The sequence below is a fragment of the Engystomops pustulosus genome, chromosome 3 (assembly GCF_040894005.1).
Source record: "Engystomops pustulosus chromosome 3, aEngPut4.maternal, whole genome shotgun sequence".
NCBI lineage: Eukaryota > Metazoa > Chordata > Amphibia > Anura > Leptodactylidae > Engystomops > Engystomops pustulosus.
This window is the reverse complement of record NC_092413.1, coordinates 120,878,491-120,901,584: the sequence shown is the minus strand read 5'-3', so window position 1 is coordinate 120,901,584 and position 23,094 is coordinate 120,878,491.

Sequence of the window (23,094 nt, the reverse complement as noted above, 5' to 3'; positions counted from 1 at the left end):
TAGCATTCATATGCCTGCGCATACTGGTGGTAGTTGAGCTAGTAGTGGTGGAACCCCTGCTGATCCTGGTTTGGCAAATGTGGCACACCACAGTCCGTCGGTCATCCGGTGTTTCCTTAAAGAACCTCCAGACTTCTGAAAATCTAGCCCTCGCCGCAGGAGCGCTCGCCACGGGAGCTTCACTAGTTGACACATTTGGCGTTGATGCACCAGCTCTGGCCCTGCCTCTCCGTCTGGCCCCACCACTGCCTCTTCCAACCTGTTCTGGTCGAGGACTCTCCTCCGTCTCAGAAGCACTGTGTTCACCCGGCCTCTCAACCCAGCTTGGGTCTGTCACCTCATCATCCTCCGATCCCTCAGTCTGCTCCCCCCTCGGACTTCCTGCCCTGACAACAACTTCCCCACTGTCTGACAACCGTGTCTCCTCATCGTCGGACACCTCTTTACACACTTCTTCCAGTACGTCAACAAGGTCATCATCACCCACAGACTGCGACTGGTGGAAAACCTGGGCATCGGTTTGTGGTTTGTGACTGTGGGAAGGGTCCAGAAAACAGTTCCTCAGAGTATGCCGGTTCAAATGGCAAATTTTGCTGGGAGGGGGCAGACTGGGGGGGAGGAGGCTGAGGTGCAGGAGCTGGAGGAGTGCCGATTTCGGTGACATGGGTGGACTGCGTGGAAGACTGACTGGTGGACAAATTGCTCGAAGCATTGTCGGCAATCCACGACATCACCTGTTCGCACTGTTCTGGCCTCAACAGTGCTCTACCACGAGTCCCAGTAACTTCAGACATGAACCTAGGGAGTGTAGCTCTGCGGCGTTCCCCTGCTCCCTCATAAGCAGGTGGTGTCTCACCCCGCCCAGGACCACGGCCTCTGACCCCTGCAGTAGTTGGACGCCCACGTCCCCGCCCTCGTCCTCTACCCCTAGCCCTCGGGTTAAACATTTTGAAAATGAGAGTTATAACTTTAATTTTTTTTTAACTTTTTTGTTTTTTTTTTGTTTTTTTTTTGTGTTTTTTAGTTTTTAAAACCAAACGATGCTATCCTATTGCTATGGCTATTTTATAGCCAAGTATGAAAGCACACTGCTATGCCAGATGAGATGACGCTGAGTTATGAAAAAAATAAACGTAAAATAAAAAAGGAAATGGCAGACTGTGCCTAATTGAAATACAACCCCGGGCCCTAATAAATTTTCCCACTTCGGTCTTTGCGATGGATATGTGCGTCACTAAAACACAGCGGTCGCAAGTCTGACTCCAAATTGCTCACAATTTGCTAGTAGATGCACTGCAACAACTACAGCCACCAGCAGATCAACCAGAAATCAAATATATATAACGCTACTGTAGGCGTAATTAAGCCGTTTGTATTCTCCTATGGCTATTTTCTAGCCAAGTATTACAGCACACTACTATGCCAGATGAGATGACGCTGAGTTATGAAAAAAATAAACGTAAAATAAAAAAGGAAATGGAAGACTGTGCCTAATTGAAATACAACCCCGGGCCCTAATAAATTTTCCCACTTCGGTCTTTGCGATGGATATGTGCGTCACTAAAACACAGTGGTCGCAAGTCTGACTCCAAATTGCTCACAATTTGCTAGTAGATGCACTGCAACAACTACAGCCACCAGCAGATCAACCAGAAATCAAATATATATAACGCTACTGTAGGCGTAATTAAGCCGTTTGTATTCTCCTATGGCTATTTTCTAGCCAAGTATTACAGCACACTACTATGCCAGATGAGATGACGCTGAGTTATGAAAAAAATAAACGTAAAATAAAAAAGGAAATGGCAGACTGTGCCTAATTGAAATACAACCCCGGGCCCTAATAAATTTTCCCACTTCGGTCTTTGCGATGGATATGTGCGTCACTAAAACACAGTGGTCGCAAGTCTGACTCCAAATTGCTCACAATTTACTAGTAGATGCACTGCAACAACTACAGCCACCAGCAGATCAACCAGAAATCAAATATATATAACGCTACTGTAGGCGTAATTAAGCCGTTTGTATTCTCCTATGGCTATTTTCTAGCCAAGTATTACAGCACACTACTATGCAAGATGAGATGACACTGAGTTATTAAAACAATAAACGTAAAATAAAAAGAAACTGGCAGACTGTGCCTAATTCTACTCAAACCCCTAATAAATTTTCCCACTTTGGTGTTTGAGGTGGATATGTGTGTCACTAAGAGCTAAACACAACGGTAGCAAGTCCCCCTGCAAATTCCTCACAATATGGTACTAGCTGCAAATAAAAAAAAAAAAAAAATTATAACGTTATTGTAGCCCTAAGAAGGGCTGTTGGGTTCTTTTAGAATCACTCCTGCCTAACAGTAAGCTAATAGAACACCCTAACGCTTTCCCTGACCAGCAGCAGCTCTCTCCCTAGCGGCATCCAGACAGAGAATGATCCGAGCAGCGCGGGCAGCGGCTAGTCTATCCCAGGGTCACCTGATCTGGCCAGCCAACCACTGCTATCTACGTGTAAGGGTACCACGTCATGCTGGGTGGAGTGCAGAGTCTCCTGGCTTGTGATTGGCTCTGTTTCTGGCCGCCAAAAAGCAAAACGGCGGGAGCTGCCATTTTCTCGAGCGGGCGAAATACTCGTCCGAGCAACGAGCAGTTACGAGTACGCTAATGCTCGATCGAGCATCAAGCTCGGACGAGTATGTTCGCTCATCTCTAATTACCCATCCTTTGGATATGTGATAATTCAATAACTTGGTCCAAAATTTAATAGTACTGTTAATAAAGTACTCCAATATTCAGCAAATGATTTTCACCCTGTAATTTATTATTTTTTCATCACATCATAACAAACATTATCTTTACCTTTATACGTCTTGAGTAAATCTTAACCATTATATAGTGTTACATGTTATTTTCTGTAACTGTCAGTTATATTCTTACAAACTTTTTGACTTCAATAATTTTTCTCCACTGCACCTCAGAAAATTAAATAAAATAGAGCCATCATGACAGAACAAAGTGAAGAAGAAGCTTTCTGGTAGAGAAATAAAGATATCTTAAGACTGACTTCAAACGATATCCATAACAAGTAACTGCAGGGAAACTGTTTCATCTTTGCCTCTGGGATATTATTAAGTCTTTCTAGTAGCACTAACAGCAGAACCAAGGATTACAGAAGTTACTACACTGTAGCTGCTTGCCTGCCATACAAATATAAGAAAAAGCATAGATCTTGTTGAAGTTGTAAAGGTTATACATTTCATAGCACATCAAATTTAACCTTCTAAAAATCAGAAATAAAACTCTTTCTTATGAGTATTGTATGCCAAAAGAAAGATGGACCAGAAAGAATAGATACTACTATTTGTTCTGTTCGACATTTTCATTAGCACTGTAGGAGCTATCAAAAAATGTTATATCTGCATATTCCATATATTTTTATCTATCTACCATATATTCTGTTGTGTAAGACGGCTGGGCGTTTAAAACGACAACAACTTTATCAGTTAAAATATAAAGTTTAGGATATACTTGTTGTATAAGACTACCCCTCTTCCAGCGCACATATGGTAAAAAATCTGATCTGATATCAATATGGTAATTTTATTTAATTAAAACCTTCAGTACAAAATAAAATCTTTATTTCGCCACAGCTTTTTTTATACTTCGGTGTATGGAGCTGTGTGATTTGTCATTATTTGCAAGATGAGATAACTTTTTCATTGCTACCATTTTGGGGACTGCACATGCTTTGGATCACTTTTGTATTACATTTTTTTATGTTGCAAAATGTTGAGAAAAAGTGGTGTTTCAGACATTTGGGCGCTATTTTCTGTTACAGAGTTAAACACTGGGAATAACTTTTATTACAGTCACTGTTATATCAGCCACTGTGCCCCCTAAGGTAGCCACAGTGGCCCTCACAACTGCCAGAGTGCCACCCATAGTAGTCACAGGGTCAATCCCTAGCATTTTCCACTCCTCCCCAAGCATGTTTTGCTCCTCCCAGTGATCAGTTAACAACATATAGGGGCTCATTTACTAAGGTTCTGCGGAGCGCATTTTAGTCGGGTTTCCAAACGATTTCCTTTATGCGCTGCATTTAACAGGGGATTTTGGCGCACACAATCAGATTTTGACGCATCGGCGCTGGCTTGCACACAACATAAATTGGGGAGGGGGGTGGGCCATCGGACAAAACCGACGGATTCAGAGGGATGTAACATTTCAAATTGTGTTGCAAGACACGCACTTACAAGCACAAGGCAGAAGAAGGTGAACTTTGAAGAACCTCGGCGGTCAAGCAACAGATGCAGGAACTCGGGCGCGCGAGCTACGTGAATCGCGCCAGACTTTATCTTCGTCGGACTGTCCAAATCGGGACAGGACCAGGTAAGTAAATTTGCCCCATAATGTCCCTTCCCATGCTTACTTGTCCTCATCAGTTGTGATGTGCACCTGCGACTAATGACATTGCACACTTTTATAGAACAAAAGGAGCCAGGAAAAGCAGGGGAAGGAACAGCAAGAAGGTCCAACATAAAGTGTAGTACCCCCGACAAGTAATCATACCTGGTTGATTGCCCCTAAAAATCATAAATGTACACCCAATTTTACCCCTCAAAAGAAAGGGAAGAAGAGGCAAGACTATGACACGTGGATGAAATAAAAAGCATAGCAATCTTTATTAACAAAATGCTTAGACTAAAAGACATGGATGAGGATAGTTGCTGAAACAAGATTACAATGACATAGAGATGCAGTGACTGTAAAGGTGATACAAAGACAAGAAAAGACAGTTATGCCCGGTCATTCATGGGGGAAAAATGGTGATTAAGGTACGTGGGACTGGTGCAATAACCATAATAGAATGTCACCCAGAGCTAGGGTAAGCTTGTATTGGGTGATGGACAGGAAAACCGCTGTGCATAAAAGTAATGCAGGCGCCTGTAAGGCGCTAAGTACCAGTCCACTTTCAGAGTATGGAGTGTAGTGGATACCCAATGTCCGGGAATGACTATGTCCCCGACGCGCATTTCAACTCGGATACATTAGGTGCTCACATTGTTGCTTGCTTCAGGGACTGGTGGCCCATCATGCAAATGACACATGTTTTGTTTCTTGCGCATTGCTTGAAAAAATGCCATGCAAGGGAGATCATCTGGGCCAGCCTTTGTGTGCTTAGCCCTGGGCATGGAGGATGGTAACAGGCCACGTTGTAAAAATCGGCTGTCTGATTCACCTTTCTACACTTCTTATGCTGGCTACCTTGGGCTTTGTGACCACCGCCACTTCTTCCATACTATCATTTCCTTTGAGCCATGTTGAATTTAGGAGATTGTCATCACTGCCTTCCTTGAGAGATGCCTTTGCAGAAAAGCACTTTGTTTTCATCAACATCATGGTAGATGTCCTGCGATGGTCTGCTGTCCACATCCTCATCCTCCAACACTCGTTTTTGGGAATTCGGCAACCATATGTCTGCAACTAAGGCAGGGGCAGGTGGATGCCCCATGGAATCCAAGCTAGGAGAGTTATCACAGAGCATTATGACCTGCTCCATGACCTGTGACTGAGATGTTCTTGCAGTTTTCAATGGAGGTGAGATGGAGGGCTTTGCACATTAGAGGTGGAGCGGGTTGTAGACAATCCAATGGAACTTAAGGCACTTGACATTAGCAGACATATGATTAATGTTAGTTAGTAACTAATTTGGATGGTCAAACTATCTATCTGAAATGGAGATAATTTAGAAGTTTGAAAATGGTGAATTTTTTAAATTTTTGGCAATTTTTTTTTTTAATAAATAAATGTAAAACACATTAACCAAAATTTACCACAGGCATGAAGTACAGTTGGGCAAATTTATTTACCCATGCCTGGGGCATTGTCCGATGTGCGTTGTCCAACGAGAATGAACTTTGCCGCGATTCACTAAGATCGTGCACACGATATCCTGCATGTGTCACTTCTCCGTTTAGGTCCGACGGAGTTCACCATCTTCTTCCCGGTATATATGAGTGCATTGTATACGACACAATTTGAATGCTAAATCCTGTGCTGAGTGTGAATCGGTCGGATCGTCCGACGGCATGCCCCCCGATTTCGCATGCGGCACAATCCGATCGCATGCGGCACAATCCCCTCCTAAATAACTGTCCCAGCGGTGAAAATCACAAAACATCGGGAAGTCGCAACAGAAGTGCGATCTGCGGACCCTTAGTAGATAAGCTCCAATGTGTCATGAAAAAGAAGCATCAGAAGCTTTGAAATCATCATAAGGGGTGTCCCAAATTGTTTAAAGTACATATTAATCTTAGTGTATGTAAACTTTTGGTAGGATGCAGAATTGATGACTTTGTGATTGGCAGGATTTTCAGCAGATGGACCCGCACAATCAGATTGTTGTCTCCTATCCTGTGGACAGGGGATATCAACAGTACTTGGTACAATGCCTTTAGATATAGTGCAGAATCCTATAGAAAGCTCAAGGAAACCTGTCAGAAGTAATTGACCAAATTAACCATGAGGAATTTGTCAAAAATTTGATTCGCCAAGTTTGCTGAATTTTCCAACAAAATTTCTTTCGACCCGAATCGAATCATGGCGAATCACATTAAAAAACAGATATTTCCTGGCTGCAGAGAGCCTGTAGGGTGTTGTCGAACGTTGTGCCATGCTCAAATATGCATAGGGAGCGTGATTTGGTCTTCAAACAATGCTGTGTTTTAGTATGACACACACATGATAGCCGCTGCTCTTAGAATCTCTTCACTCTTCAATTGCATGGGCACTTACAGGGGCCAACTTAGCCAAATAAGTGAAGCAGGAACGCAGCCTTACAAGGTAACGTCTTTGCCAGCTCGAAAGAACTGAGCTGAGGGTCAAGATCCCACTATAACATCAAAGAGTGCACTCTTTTTACACTGACATCATATGATTCCATAGATTATGACAGAACATGTTTTGTAGACACCTGTAATTTTGCACTGAGGTCACTGATCGTTTTGTCCTTCTTTTCAGGAGGTGGTGGCAGCAGAATGAGGTCAGATATTGGCAAAATGACAAATTCTGGTTGTGGCAGTAACATGGTAGGTCACAGTGTGGCACAAAGACAGAGTCTGGAGGCGGCGGCAGCAGCAGGAGGTCAGAGAGTGGCACAATGACAAATTCTGGAGGTGGCAGCAACATGGTAGGCCACAGAGTGGCAAAATGTCAAAGTGTGGAGGTGGCAGCAACAGCAGCAGCAGGAAGTCAGAGAGTGGCACAATGACAAATTCTGGTGGTGGCGGCAACATGGTAGGGCACAGTAGATTTGTAGCTGAGGGAAAAAAAACAGGACAGAGGCTGGTTGTGGACAGATGAGGGCTGCTGGCCTGTCCCTGGGCCATGCCAACTAAGTTTTGTATCACACAAACCCACAGACTCTTGGCTGAGGTTGTCAGATGTCATTTGGGAGGAAGTGGTTGACCTAGTCAACCAATCTAGAACTTTTGGGTTGTTCATCAACACACTACCGCTAGATGACACCGGCAGTTCAAAGAGTCACCCCTGCTGCGACGTACCCTTACTGTGCTATGACCTGTTCCTTCTCCACCTGCCATCTTTCTGTCTAAAATATTGGTTAATCAACTATGTTGATTTGACACGGATTTCTTGATATTAACTTTAGCAACAAAAAAGAATAGACATTTGGGGAATACAGAACCCCAAAAACTGAAACCCTGGACTTTGAGAAAAAATCACTCCAGCAACTATGTGGATTTGACACAGATTTCTTGATATATACGTTAGCAACAAAAAAGAATAGAGATTTGAGGAATACAGAACCTCAAAAACTGACACCCTGGACTTTGAGAAAAAATCACTCCACCAGCTATGTGGATTTGACATGGATTTCTTGATATCAACTTTAGCAACAAAAAATAATTGAAATTTGTGGAACACAGAATCCCAAAAATTGACACTCTGGACTTTGAGAAAAAATCACTCCACCAACTATGTGGATTTGACACAGATTTCTTGATATCAACTTTCTCAAGTTGACATCGGATTTCTCAAGCCTACCGGTCACTGATTGGCTTACATGTCTGCACATGTGATCGAGGGTGTTCCTTTCTTCTTTCCAAAGTTCTCTGTCCCATGTAACACGTTGTGCTTGTGGCCATTTTGCTAATAAAGGGAACATTAAAAAAACGTTCCCATGAACCACCATAAACTTCAGATTCGTGCAGAACCAAAGTTTTCCTGAATTTCTAAACGAATTCCACTTCATTATAATCAATCTCTAAAAATCACCTTTGAAATGAGATGTATATTAGTTGTATAAATTCAGGGAGTCAAAGAGTTCAGCACTGACGTCCCTTCCTTAGAACACCCTGTATCATCCAGCAGACTTCAGGAAACTGTTTACTGAAGTTAATGGATGGGGCATCAATTAACCCTTTCACGAACCATGACATAATAGCATGTCAATGGTCGGCCCTCTCCATAGCCGGTAAGTCTATGCTGCATATTGCTGCCAGCAAAGCCGCCGGCAACTTCAAAAACATGGTGGCGCGTGGGCACTGCCATCTTGTTGGAAATCGTCACTTCCCATGACGTCATCGGGGAGCAGCGATTGGCTGTCTGGATTTAACCCATTCATTACTATGTGCTAACTGCACATTATAATATATGAGGATGTAGTATGGCAGTATATGATAGGATCAATTAGACAACCTAGGATTAAAGTACCCTACGGAGTCTGGAGAATAGTAAAAGTAAAAATAAAAAAAAGTTTAGAAGAAAAATTATAATAAAAAAACCTAAAAATTCAAATCAACCCCCTTTCCCTAGAACTGAATTCAATATAAATAAAGAATAAAAATCATAAACACATTAGGTATCCGAAAATGCCTGATCTATCAAGATATAATAAAGTTTTTTCACTGTGTTTAACCCCATAACGGAAAATAGAGCCCAAAGTCAAAAATGCCACTTTTTTTCCATTTTGAAAAATATAAAAATATCAAGAAAAAGTCATCAAAAGGTCACACAGTCCTAAAAATGATAGCATTGAAAACTTCATCAAAAGTCGCAAAAAAGATACCACCCACAGTTCCATACAGGAAGTATAAAGAAGTTGGAAAAAAACAATTTCTACACAAGTTTTTAATTTTTGTAAATTTATGAAAACTTTATAAAACCTATACAAATTTGGTATCCCCGTGATCGCATTGACCCAAAGAATAAAGTAGGCATGTCATTTAGGTTGCAAAGTGAAAGCTGTAAATTCCAAGCCCACAAGAAAACGCAGTAAATAAATTTTTCATCAATTTCACAGCATTTTTAATTTTTTTCCCGCTTCCCAGTACACAACATGGATTAATAAATACCCCCACTATGAAGTGCAATTTTTTATGAAGAAAACAAGCCATCACAGAGCTCTTTTTGTTTTAAAAAAACAAGTTATAGATTTTTGATTGTGGGGAGTGATAAATGAAAATGAAAAAAACAAAAAAGGTCAAGGTCCTTAATGGGTTAAAGTGGAAAGAGAATTCTGAGGCTTAGAGAGCTTGACTTCAGTGCTAAATTCTCCATCTTCTTGACTTTATACAACCAATTTACACCTTACTTCAAAGTAGATTTTCTGGCAAATGTCAAAAAAGGAAATTGGTCTGGAAGGTGTTGAGCTACTTCCCCAAAAACTTATATCAGGCTATAAGGTCAATTTCTCCTGACAGGTTCCTTTTAAGTGTTGAAAAGGTACCTAAAGCTTCTATTATCATTCATAATTCTGTGTTGGAAAACAAGTATCTTTTTAGTTGTATTTATTTGTTTTTCCTCTACTTTATTATATACACCAACATATTTTGGATTGTGGGGTTCCTCCTGTGGTTCATGGTAATCTTACAGACACCAGCAGGAAAAGTTTAGTTAAATACATAGAGGTAGATTATATTTTTAATGATTGCACTTTTATGTTCTGATTCTTCTCCACCTTTAATGTTTATTGTCCATGGGGTGCAAGATTTAACTGTTATTAGATACTATCATTTTATCATCACTGCTTTTAAAATTGTTGCATACATATTGCAATGCACCTACGTGGAATAAAACTCTTCATTTACAGAAAACATTTTCTCTGAATATAACATAATTCAGTTCAAAATATGTATGTGTTTCCAGGTGATTTTATAATTATGTGTAGTTTGCTTCAATTTTACCATATTGCAGCACAGCACTAATCCTACTTAATAAAATGAGTAGAACAATGGGGGATGAAAACAAAATTACATTCCATTTTTTCTCTTGAAAAGAAAGGAATTTAGTTTGTATGGACTTAACCTTTTCACTGCTTATAGCTGAACCCATAGAATCCATTAATTATGTATTAAAAATTAGGCCATAATTCAGCACAATTGAAGTTCAATAGTGACCTTAATGTGAAACTAATGCATAACATTAAGATATTAATCTTATAATGCATATGCAATGTTTATGCTGTGATAAATCCATGCAAATTACATTATTATATTCTTTAAGTAGAGATATTATCTTTCATGTTTTACTGTATATACGACAATATTAATCTTCAAGTTTATAATAGAGATAACATAAGTCACGTTGCCACTAAGTTCCTAGGTAGATGTATTAGAGTATTTTGAAAAAAATGTGGTAGTACTGTCTTAGCTATAAAAAATATTCTGTGATTTGAAATAGTTTTGTGTAGAAAACTACAATACTTTGAAAGTAATCCTTCATCTTGGTGGTAGATGTCCTTTAACTCATTCAGGACGTAACCATTTGGCACTATTTTCAAAATTCTAAATGATCTCCTTTTACAGACAGATAGTTTTACCACCCACATTAGTTAATAACTATCATTTCCCATATGTCTGCTTTATGGTTTCATAATTTTTATAAAATCTCTTGATATTTTATTACAACGTTCAACAACTTACAAATCGAACATCAGTTTTCCATAATTTGAAAGAAGATGGTAGGATGTCTGTTTTTTTTTTTTTTGGGGGGGGGAGTAGAAAAAAATGTCACATACTAAATCTCTATTTTTCTTGTGTTTTACAGTAAAAATTCTTTAGGATAAAACCTAATGTGGGTAAAAAAAATCATAGTTAGTTGCATCACAAGTAGCACAACGCTGATTTCTTTTTCTCTATAAAATTGGTTGATAGACTTTTTCTACTGTATAACAGTATCATTTTGGTGTAGCTATGCTTTTTATCACATTTTATTGCATTTTTATGTGGGAAAAGAAAGGTAAAAACCATAATTTTATATCTTCTTTATGCCATTAATTGTGCAGGTTCAATAATGATTTTGTTTTAATGAATGGGTCATTATACACTCACTTTATTAGGTACACCTGTCCAACTGCTCGTTAACACTTAATTTCTAATAAGCCAATCACATGGTGGCAACTCAGTGCATTTAGGCATGTAGACATGGTCAAGACACGAAGAATTGAGGCAGTTCTGAAGGCAAAAGGGGGTCCAACCCGTTACTAGCATGGTGTACCTAATAAAGTGGTCGGTGAGTGTAGGTCGGGTTTGTATGGTGATTGTCACTTTTGTTACTTCTTACATATCAACTATGTACTTATGTATAGGGGCTTTGGGGACATTTTATTAATTCATTCATTTATTTTTTGTTTAAGAGTATTTTTTACAGCGGTCGCGCAGACTCCAGCATTTGATGGGTAGACACCCATGACTGGAGTTTGATCCAACTATGGGTGTTACATGAGGATGTCAGCTGTAAATTACAGCTGACACTTCATGTTTCCTGATGTTGGTTGAGCTCTGGTGATAAGCTGAACCCTAATCCGCTCCTTAACATACCCTCTGCTGTCCCAACTGGTTAATTTTATGCTCCTACCATAGTATTGTTAGATAGAAAATGATTCCCCCTAGCGTTGACTAAATTGCCATATACCATATATACTTGAGTATAAGCTGAATTTGATTAAAAGCCGATTCCCCTTATTTTACCACAAAATACTGTGAAAATGTATCATCTCGAGTATGAACCGTCGGTGGGGTGGGAAATGCAATGGTCACAGCCTCACCCAGTAATGTGATGCCTAGCAGCCTATTCCAGTAATGACATTCCCAATGCAGCCTCCCCCAGTTATAAAATGCTCATCCAGCCTCCCCTAGGAAATAAATGCCCCATGCAGCCAACCTCAGTAATGTAATGCTATCTAGCAGCCTCCCCCACTAAAGAAATACCCCATGCAATGGCTTACAGCAGCCCCACTTCCTCCCAGAATGAAATAGACTAAAGCAGTTGTATAAAATAACAGTAAGGTCAGAGATGCGTCTATCCACCGTGCCCGCACAGTGCTGTTTCGCCACTGATGGTGTCATAGTGTGTGCGTGGGCAAAGCACAAATGAAGAAGAGAGTTGTTACATGAAGCTATTACATGAAAACAATAGTTTTAATATGAAGCTATTACATGAAGACGAGAGTTATTACATGAAGCTATTACATGAAGACAAGAGTAAAAAAGAGCTGCTGGGAGTATTGGAAGGTAAGTATGTACGTTTTTTTCATTAACTTGTGTATAAGCTGAGTTGGGGTTTTTATAGCACATTTTTTGTTCTGAAAAACTTGGCTAATATAGTATGTACAGCAAATATTTTGAACATACTAAAAGATCTACCTAGATGTTGTGTGTTTTAATCTGGACTCATGCCTCCGCAATACCCTTTTTCAAAATAAATTTAGATTTAGCATTTTTCAACATTTTCTATACTAATCATACTTATTCCAATAACAACAAATGTCGTATCCCACTAGTCTTCTGTCTACTGTCATGTTCTGTAATCATCTTTCTGTTATTCATACATTATCTACTTATACAGTTACTCCATGAATTTTATTAAATATGAAACTGTATTCTTCATTAGATAATTGACACTTCCTATCAACCTTCATCCCTTGCCCTTTAGTAAAATGACATTCTCAACTATTTAAAATGGTGTGCAAAACATTCAACTAATGTAGGACCATTTTTTGCACATTGTGACACATGGTGCATTGATCAGATGGCCAATTACATTTCTGTCACAGTATATTAGTAATTGTTATACTTGTAAACCTTCATTCTAAAGGACTAAAGCAGCCCTTCAAATGTAGTGAAAATTATCATAAATATTAAACTATAACAAGGAAATGAAACTTCTACTTGCATGCATTCATCATGAGCTGCTATTTATATCAAATCACAGAGCAGAGAATTTTTATCTTATTGTACTACCAGAAGGAGTTCTCACGTTTTAACCTGAAATCATTAGGCATTAAAAATTGTTTGTGATATGAAAACAAAAAATAATACAATGAATAATGAGAACTGATGAGTAATGTGAATAGGAAAGGAATAGAGTTCCTAGCTACATCTCTTCCTCTAGTGCCATCGTTCAACTTACAAAGTAAATGAATATTTGAGTTTCCATGTACTCAGTGGCATATAACCCATTCCCTCCAGCACACAAAGGGGATTTATCATTGTAGTTAAATTAGTTTTCTAGTGTAAAAGTCTCACAATTGTCTCAACTGCCAATCAGTGCAAAAGTTTTTTCAACACGTGTCAACCTAATCAACTTTTCAGATTAGTCTACTCAGGCCAGATTTAACAAGGGAATCCAGATGTGTTCAAGAGATCAAAAATTTGCAGATTTAGGTCCATGCCTGACATAGGAATAACTTAGGAAATAGTTGCGACTGTTTTGACTTAGGACCACACACTCAGGGTGTTATTTCTGGACCTCTCCAGTTTTCACCTTTTTACCCCCATACAGGGATCTGGACTTTGCTGCAGAGAGATTGCAAGGCCACTGCATCTTTTGGTCCTATATATAGATAGTAGCTGGCCCAGCGGGCAAAGAGACACCGGAACCGTGGCACCAAGCAGTCAGGCAAAGTGGGTCGTCAATGTCAGTCCGTAGTCAAGGCAGGCAGCGTTCAAACAGAATCCAGAGACAGGTAGAGGGTCATGGCAACCTGTTAGCATTACAGCTCATTTATTCACCACAAATAGATAAATTCTATTTGCCCATAGACTTCAGCTCCTGGCATATACTTGCCCAATATTGAAAAACTTAGCATTCTCTTGCTATGCATTTATTATACATCAATTGAAGCTATGCAAGTAGTTAACATGTACCTTTGAGACAGTACAATAGCACATCTAATTATTGTTAATTTTACAATCACAATCTCTATCTGCCACTTAATGTCTTCAAAGGGGTATAAGTTAGGCCCTATCCACAGGATAAGGCCTAACCTGCCGATTGGTGGGAGTCTCAGTGAAGAGACCCCCACAGATCACAAGAACGGAGATAAATGGGGTCGGTACAAGGTACCTCAGTCAGGAAATACAACCCCACTACACGATCAGTGGAAGATTATGTAAATGCAGGTGGATACAGGCGCTCAGTAAGGGGGAGGCCAAAGGACAGGAATTTTAGCAAGTTTTGAACTGACTACCACTGAAAAAATTATGATTTTATAGAAAGCATAAGCAAATATTCTGATATTGACTGGAGTAATAAGATATATTTTTCTGACTGATGAACACTACCTTACACATTGTAAATAGAATTTTGAAGCAGAATGTTATTAAAAATATTACCATCATAAGTTTTTCAATATCTCTGCGACAGCTCATAAAAATGTTATTAGAAGAGGAGTTTGATTTCTTTTGATAGTCTTCTGTATATGAAAGTTACAGTCTGACACCAAATGCCTCAAATTGTTTCTGTTGATATAATGCTCTTGTAAAATTATAGGCTTACATTGTTATTTACACTGATAATAGACTATTTATAAAGATATGAAGCACATACTCTTTGGGATAATCTTTGAATTACCATGCAATGGATTTGAAATGTTGTGAGAATTGAATAATTTTGGTTGCACATGTGTAATGTTTTGCTGCAAAAGAAGAGAAAACTAATAATAATCAGTTTGGGTGAGTTTGCATTGTTTATGTTATTCATTTATATTCTTAACTGTAGAGCAAATACATAAAGGTAGATGAATTTAAAATAGAAATGTCAAATGGCTAAGGGAGAATATGTACTCCAAAGTAATAGAAGTTCGCAGCACTTCTTAAAAAGTAATGTATTACATTACAGGAAACATGGCAGAGACTTTGCCTTCACATTTCGAGCGTTGGTAGCGAAGCACTCTCCCAATGCTCCCAACGCTCAAAATGCGTAGGCAAAGTCTCTGCCATGTTTCCTGTAATTTTTAAAATGAACAAATAAAGAATACGTTACTTTTTAAGAAGTGCGACAATCTTCTGTTACTTTGGATTACCTTCACCTGCAGTCATGGCAGGCAGTGCGCTAGCACTTTCCAGGATTGATGATTTCCTGTTGGATTGGTACTGATGTGTGAAGACTTGAAGACGATCGGGGTGAGCCGCATTACCTTCTTTTTCTATTTTGTTTGCAGAATATGTACTGCCTCTACTGTAACAGAAAGTATTGTATTTTAATATTAGACATGCTATATTTATGGCTTAAAATATATAACTTGTCTCTTTATATACAACTATCTAGTCCAATATGTTTCCTGTGTACAATGTTGTGTACAATGTTCTGGACTTTTGACCTGACTATGTTAGCAATATACCCTCCTGACATTAAAGTCGTCATACTCTTATAACCTTTCTCAAGACAAACAGTGTCAGCTATGATGAAATAAGAGGTGTTTGCTTAAGACATCTCTACTTTTCTTTCTTTGAACATATTCACCTATATTGCCTCTATATTTTGAACCTATTGAAACTACTAAAGTTGGTCTTAAAAAGTGGATAATAAAATTATTGTAACAGAAGAAACAAGAAACAAGAATTTGGCAGTAGATACATTAATTGCAGTGAATTTATTTTTGTATTTTTTGTTGCATTGCGGCCTTGTGCTAAAGTAACTGTATTGCCTCAATCAACCTGCAGTCGGAATTAGGAATTTTGCAGTAAGGATTTTTGTAATCTTATGAAAAAAGAAAATACAAGTTCTCAGACTTTGCTTTGCAACTGAAAACGTTTTTATAAAATGATTGGAGTACATTTCTGCACACTTCATCTCAATTGACTTTAATGATTATTATTTATGGTTTTACAGGTGAGCAGCAGAATTCAGAGATGGGATTGAGTGAATGCACAGATCTTGAGTAGGTGTTGAAAAAAAATCAGAATCCTAAACCTTCCTTTCAAACTAAGTAATCTGAGGAGAAGAGCTTTGGTAGGAGAGGAAACCGAGCCCGAATGGTCACTATGATTGAGCTCCAAATAACCTCTGAGCAAAAAGGAGAGCTTCATTTGCAGCAAGTCGGTCATGTCTCCTTTCGGGCAGTGCTGGGTGGAGAGAGGTCTACAGGGTGATGTCTGCCTTCCTGCTTTTTAAACAGCTATTAGTTTTGTATTCCTGAATGTGTATAACTCTAGTTACATAACATCAATGTTTATTGACTACCCATTTTTTGTATCTCTGATTTGTTATGATTCAGACATCTTCTGTTCAGTGATTCTTGAAGTTCTCTACCTTGGTTTTGAATTGGGTTCCTGAATTAGTTTTCTATCCTGTTCCCTTTTCTGCACTTTACCTAAAGCACAGAACGCTGTGGATTTACAGGAGGGAGGGGTCGTTCTTTAGGGTGTCCATAGCATCTACAGCACTTATCAATCTCAGCTTTATAATTGGGAACTAAGCCTATCCTCATTAAGCACGTAAATCATTGGTGATTGTTATAATTCAATAAAACTAGGTTTGCACAAGTAATAATTGATGATGGTCCAAATTTCTTAAAAGGCCTTGAATATTTTGGCATAATGCAACACAAACCTGGTTCTCTATGGATATCCATTGTGACTTTATAGAGATCTTATCATCCATTTCTAGTGATACCAGTGAATGAACATAATATGAATAAACCAGAAAGCTTAAAATATGATTCATAGTATTTTCTTTTCCTTATTTAACCCCTTAAGGACGCAGGGTATTTTCGCTGATTTCTCGCTCTCCATCTTCAAAAATCCATAACTTTTTTATTTTTCCGTGTACAGAGCTGTGTGAGGGCTTATTTTGTGCGTAACAAATTTTACTTTCCCATGATGTTATTTATTATTCCATGCCATGTAGTGGGAAGCCGCAAAAAAATTCCAAATGTGGAAAAATTGAAAAAAACTGCATGTGCGTCATGTTCTTGTGGGCTCAGTTTTTACGACTTTCACTCTGCGCTCCAAATAACATGCCTACTTTATTCTTTGGTTCGGTACGATCGCGGTGATACCAAATTTGTATAGGTTTTAATGCGTTTTAATAAATTTTCAAAAATTAAACGAATGTGTACAAAAAAGAAAAAATTTTTTTTGCCATCTTCTGACGCTAATAACTTTTTCATACTTTGGCGCATGGAGATGTGTGAGGGGTCATTTTTTGCGAAATGAGCCGACGTTCTCATTGCTACCATTTTGAGGACTGTGCGACATTTGGATCATTTTTTATTACATTTTTTATGTCATCTAAAAAGGTGTAAAAGTCGCATTTTGGACATTTGGGCGCCATTTGCCGTTCCGGAGGTCACCGCCGCCCGTAACCGTTTTTATATTTTGATAGATCGGGCATTTTGGGACGCGGCGATACCTAATGTGTCTGTGATTTTTACTATTTATTATATTTTATATCAGTTCTAGGGAAAGGGGGGTGATTTGAACTTTTAATATTTTATTATTTTTTTACATTTTTTAAACTTTTTTTTTTCTCTTTTTTTCCACTGTTTCTTAGACCCTCTAGGGTACATTAACCCTAGATGGTCTGATCGCTCCTGCCATATACTGCAATACTACTGTATCGCAGTATATGGCATTTCTGCACACTATACATTACAATGAGCCACAGGCTCATTGTAATGCATGTGCAGAAGCCATGTATCCTCGGGTCAAACGAAGACCCGAGGCTACCATGGCAACCGATCGCCGCCCCCCGATGACGTTCGGGGGAGCGGCGATCGGAGGTAAGATGGTGGCGCCCACGCGGCGCCAAATTTAAAGTGCCGCCGGCGACTTTGCCGGCGGCAAAGGAGAGGTTAACACCCGCGATCGGTGCAAGCACCGACCGCGGGTGATAGCGATGGGTCTTTGCTGCGATATGCAGCAAAGCCCATCACTGTATGAAGAAGGCTCAGTCCGTGAGCCTTCTTCATACAACCTTCACAGCTCCGTGGCGGATATATCCGTCACGGAGCGTGAAGGGGTTAAAACTAGACTATAGACTGTTGTATATACCAACAAATATAGGTCATTGCTTGCACATGAAAAAGACACTGATAAATAAAAATACTCAAAATTTCCTATCCAACTAAAGTTTTAAGACTTAATACCCCAGGAAAAAATGGTTTCTGTTATTTATCTCATGATGCTTTGGCACAGCATCAAATGCACATCTACAGACTTTTAATAATAACTCTGGACACTATATTTTCCTATGAATTCTATAAGACCATAAGTGTATAGCCAGTGGGCTGCATTGTCATCTTCATCATTATAACTGTGACAGAAGCATGTTTAATTATCTGCAGTGACTGTGATAGGAGTTTGTTCTTCATTCTGTGGGGAGTCTACATGATACAATCTATTCTATTTCAATATCAAAAAATAAAATTTGACCATTCACATATTCTCTGTGCAATTCTTCAGCAGGCCACAGTGACCTATATACATATGAAAAAAATAAACCCCAGGTATTTTCAGTTGGGAAGTAATAACTAGATAAGATAATCCAATATCATGAAAAAGTTCCGGTCAGAGGGCAGTCTTCTAAGGTGGTCACTATGAGGGTAAGACTTTAATAGTAATAGCCTATAGCCATTTTCATATATAGGTATAAATGGTGGTCCTATCATAGGCATACCCTTGAAATTGGGACTTGACTCACTCCACATGTACCCATTCTCCCCTCCTTCCCCGCTAACTAATTGTGAAACTTGAACCCTATTGGTTCCGACCTCAGGTTACGAGATAATATGGGGATCGAATCTGGATCAAGTAGAACTCATTGGACCAAGTCCTAAGCATTGACCATATTAAGAACAGGTAAAACCCCCAAATGGGGGCTGGTTTTAATAATTGCCTATAGTATTTTTCTATCATCCTTTTGTGAGGTGTTTCCACAGAGACAAGATTGTCCTGCAGCTGGGACGGTAGTCCAGCTGGTTGTCTAGCATTTACATGTTTAACTTCATATTTTAAAGCAAATGAAGTAAAAGTTCTTATTCCTTTTTTTCTGTACATTTCATACTTGACTGGTTTCTGCTGTTACTAACTTAGATACAGAATAGGGCTCTGCTGATGGTTGTGCAACTGCAGGACATTCTTTCCCTTGCAGAGGACAGATCCCATGGTAACTGTGTGCAGGGGATTCCTCTCTGGGGAGAGGTACGTGGTATCTCTGCACCTCATTGTGGAGATTGTGTATCTCTACACTTTCATTGTGTTAAACTGGGTGTGTGCATGTTAGGTTAACATTGCTGCCTAGTGTGGAGGATGGAATTTTTTTTGAAAGTTGAACATTTTTGGACAAAAGTCACAAAATTGGTTCTCCTGCTTTTTCTTGCCAAGTTCGCCACCTGAGACAAGGTGAGCTTTTTAACACTTTTTTGCTACTTTTCAAAAGTCAGAAATGGCCAATACAAAAAACTTTAGTCTAAATAGCTGGATTCTTTAGATAAATGAACCAAATCCATTAAAAAAATGTGCACCATGAGTTACAAAAATGTGCAAATTGACAACTGCTCAAAAAACTGAGACTTTGTCATACCTTGAAGAAGTAGAGAAAAAAAATCTTCCCCATTGTCTCGAAATTATTTATTGTTCTCCAATCAATAACTTTTTGCCAGAATCTCTACCTTATTGATACAGTGTCTTTATCCACAAGTCTACAGACATACTGGTTGTTAATGGGAGGATTTTATATAAAAGCTTTACTATACAATCCATTGAGTTAACGTTACCCAAGTTCAATGCAATGACATATAAAGATATATCTTCTCAGAGATCTCTTTACATATCACTACATTAACTTTTTTAATGTAAAAAAACAGATAATGTAGTTATATATAGAGAAATTTCTGAGAAGATCCATCTCTATATACCAGTGCATTGAGTTTAGTAATAGTATAACTCTAAGGAAGGTGTAGTGAAGCTCTTACATTAAACCCCCCCAGCAACAACTAGTACATCCATAGACTTGTGGATAAAGGCACTGTGTCAATAAGGTTTGGTAGAGAGTAGGGATTGTGAGTTCAAATCCTGTCTTGCCAAAAGATAGTTCGTTGGAGAACATTAAATTATATTAAAACCTTGTGTCAGGAGAAGCCCTTAGAAATGTAGAAATACCATATATGGACAGGTGGTGGTAATTCTCCATGATGGCAGAAAGCCTGATATATTAATTTTTTTATTATTAGGATAAAAATATCCTAACCAAATAAAAGCTTGTTTGAATGTTTAGTTATGCTTTAAGCATGATGCAAAAAAGTAATGCCAGAAAGAATCCACTAGTTTTCTATGGTATCATTTCTGTCACCAGCACATTTATTTTAACACTGAATGTCCCCATTTTGCATGTTACCTTTTCTATCCAATTACACTCTTTATGAGCCCCTAAAGTGTTCATCTAGTGCATCTTAATGTCATCGGTTGTGTCTTGCCTCAGCATGAAACTGATCTATGTGTACACAGTCTAAGTATGACTTTATTCAGAAGGATAAATCAAGAACTATAGTGGACAGTGAAGATAAATGCTACATAGTTCTGTAATCATACAAGAATAGAAAACTGCGATGTCTGTTTGATAAGAAAAATGCTATTTTTTAAATGTTCCCATAGATGTAAAACTCAAATATTAACACAAAATTAACTTACTGTCACTAAAATGACAATGTTCTATAAGTGCAAGGCACATGCAAAATTAGTAATTCAGTATTTCCAAAAACACACATAAAAAATGAGACGTCAATTGATTTTAATAAAACATCTTTTAGTAAATCGGCTGTATGACTGAAAGGAAATGTAAAAATAATTGATCTTGTGTGGATTCATAAATATTGTTGAAGTCATCCACACTTCTTAAATGTTCTTTGGTAAACATCTATTAATTCCTAAATGCTTCACAGATGATATTGCTCTGTTTACCTCTGAACGTAATATATAAATGACCTTTATGAACATTTAAAGTTCAACTATCTAATCAAAGAAAAGCTATAAAATCCTCCAAGTTCTGAAGGAAGTGGTTCCCATGGCATAATATCTCCTAGTGACTGAATGACCACAGCTGGGGACATTGGTAAAACTTTATTGTGATTTAACTTGAGGAAAACAAAACAAGTACAAGGGAGCTTTTGCTCATCAGATTAATATAATTGTACATTTCACATTATTTTACAAAGTAAAACCCTTTACTTTAAAGATTATCAAAACGGTCTTGTACAGCAGCAGCTATAGGATTTGTAAAAATGTAATTATAAATTAGATCTTGATTTCCAAACCAAAGCATGTTTGTGAGCGTGGTTTTTATCTTTGCTTGTATCCAGTATAAATATATATACTGGATACAGGATTATCTTTGTATCAGATAAAAACCTAAGAAGGTGTGTGGTTCCAAAGAGAAGTCCCCATCTAGATTTCCAAAATGAAAGTAACAGATTTGAAAAAAACATCCTTAAAGGCTAATAACTTGATGATCAATTTAAAGGTCCTCACCGGATTTATCAGAGCGTGTATTCCAGTTATCTGGCATACAAGCTCTGAAATAGTTGTAATTCCTGGAATTATGGCTATTTCCCACCTTATGCACCTGCACACCAAGTAGGCACGGAGGGCATGCAAGGGTCTATGTCCAGCGGTGGAGTTCCTTCCCTGAGCCTTCACTCTAGCTAAAACCGGCACCAGTTACTTATGCAGGTTATAGCACAATTCTATGCCATGCATGGCCTGGTTTTAAACATTAGTTGACTGCATTTCAGTTTCCTAACTGATTAAAAGGAACCTGTCACCAGGAATTTTAAGCTAGTGACAAGTTCCAATAGCCTCTGCAATTATGAGTTTAAAAAATGCCTTTTACAGCATTCACTGTTTCTAGTTCAAAGCAAAGTTTCCAAATACTCGGAAGTTTTAATCAGCAGTCCAAAATAGAGCACTGTTCAGACTTCTGAATGACATGAACCAGATGAAATTCAGCATCTTCTCAGCCTGATAAACCGAACTGCGTGAGAACCTGACACATTTGTAACATTGTTCTTGCTTTTGTTTCGATTCTAATTTAATTTTGACAACTGTAAACTGGCTTGATAAGGACTATTTTTTAGTTTGTTTTTATGTGTGAAGTGAATTGCCAGTTTTTCTAGTTTTTTTTTAACAAATAGAGACCAACATTTATTTAATTTAACTAAATGTTTTTTTTTCTTCTGAAAAAGGTAAGACCTGATCTATACATCCTCATAAAAATTCAACAACCTGAACTTAAACTCTTGAGAATTAAGCACTTGATCAGTCTAGGAGTTTCAATACAGAAACTAGTGTTAAAAGTTTATTCATTCCGTGCACTCTTTAAAGATGATTAACTGTCTTTATTATATTAAAGTAAACCCACAGCCATCTGCCAAAGGCGATTGTGTCCAAGCACTGAAACCATTTCATGCGAAAACTCATTTTCAGGCTCCTAATTATTTTTCATTATAGTGGCAGTGTGGAATAGATTGGAATTGGACAGTAATTGCCAGGTCTGAGCAGTGTGGACCATTGCAATGTATCAGTTTAGATGAAGTGTGACAAGGATACATCTAGCTACTATATAACTTCCATTAAGCAACTTCCCTGTCCCTGATCATGTAGCACTTCATAGAGTGTGGTCAATGCAAGGTCATAATAATGGCTTTCAGACTAGCTGCAAGTATATCTTGCTGCTACAAGCTGTGAATCCGATCTTCGTGGAAAAGCTTAATCATCTAGATTGATATAAGACTTTGCTTTACACTAAAGATATAAAAACTCAGAATAAATATTTGTATTATAAGTGTGGATTTTGTAAGATG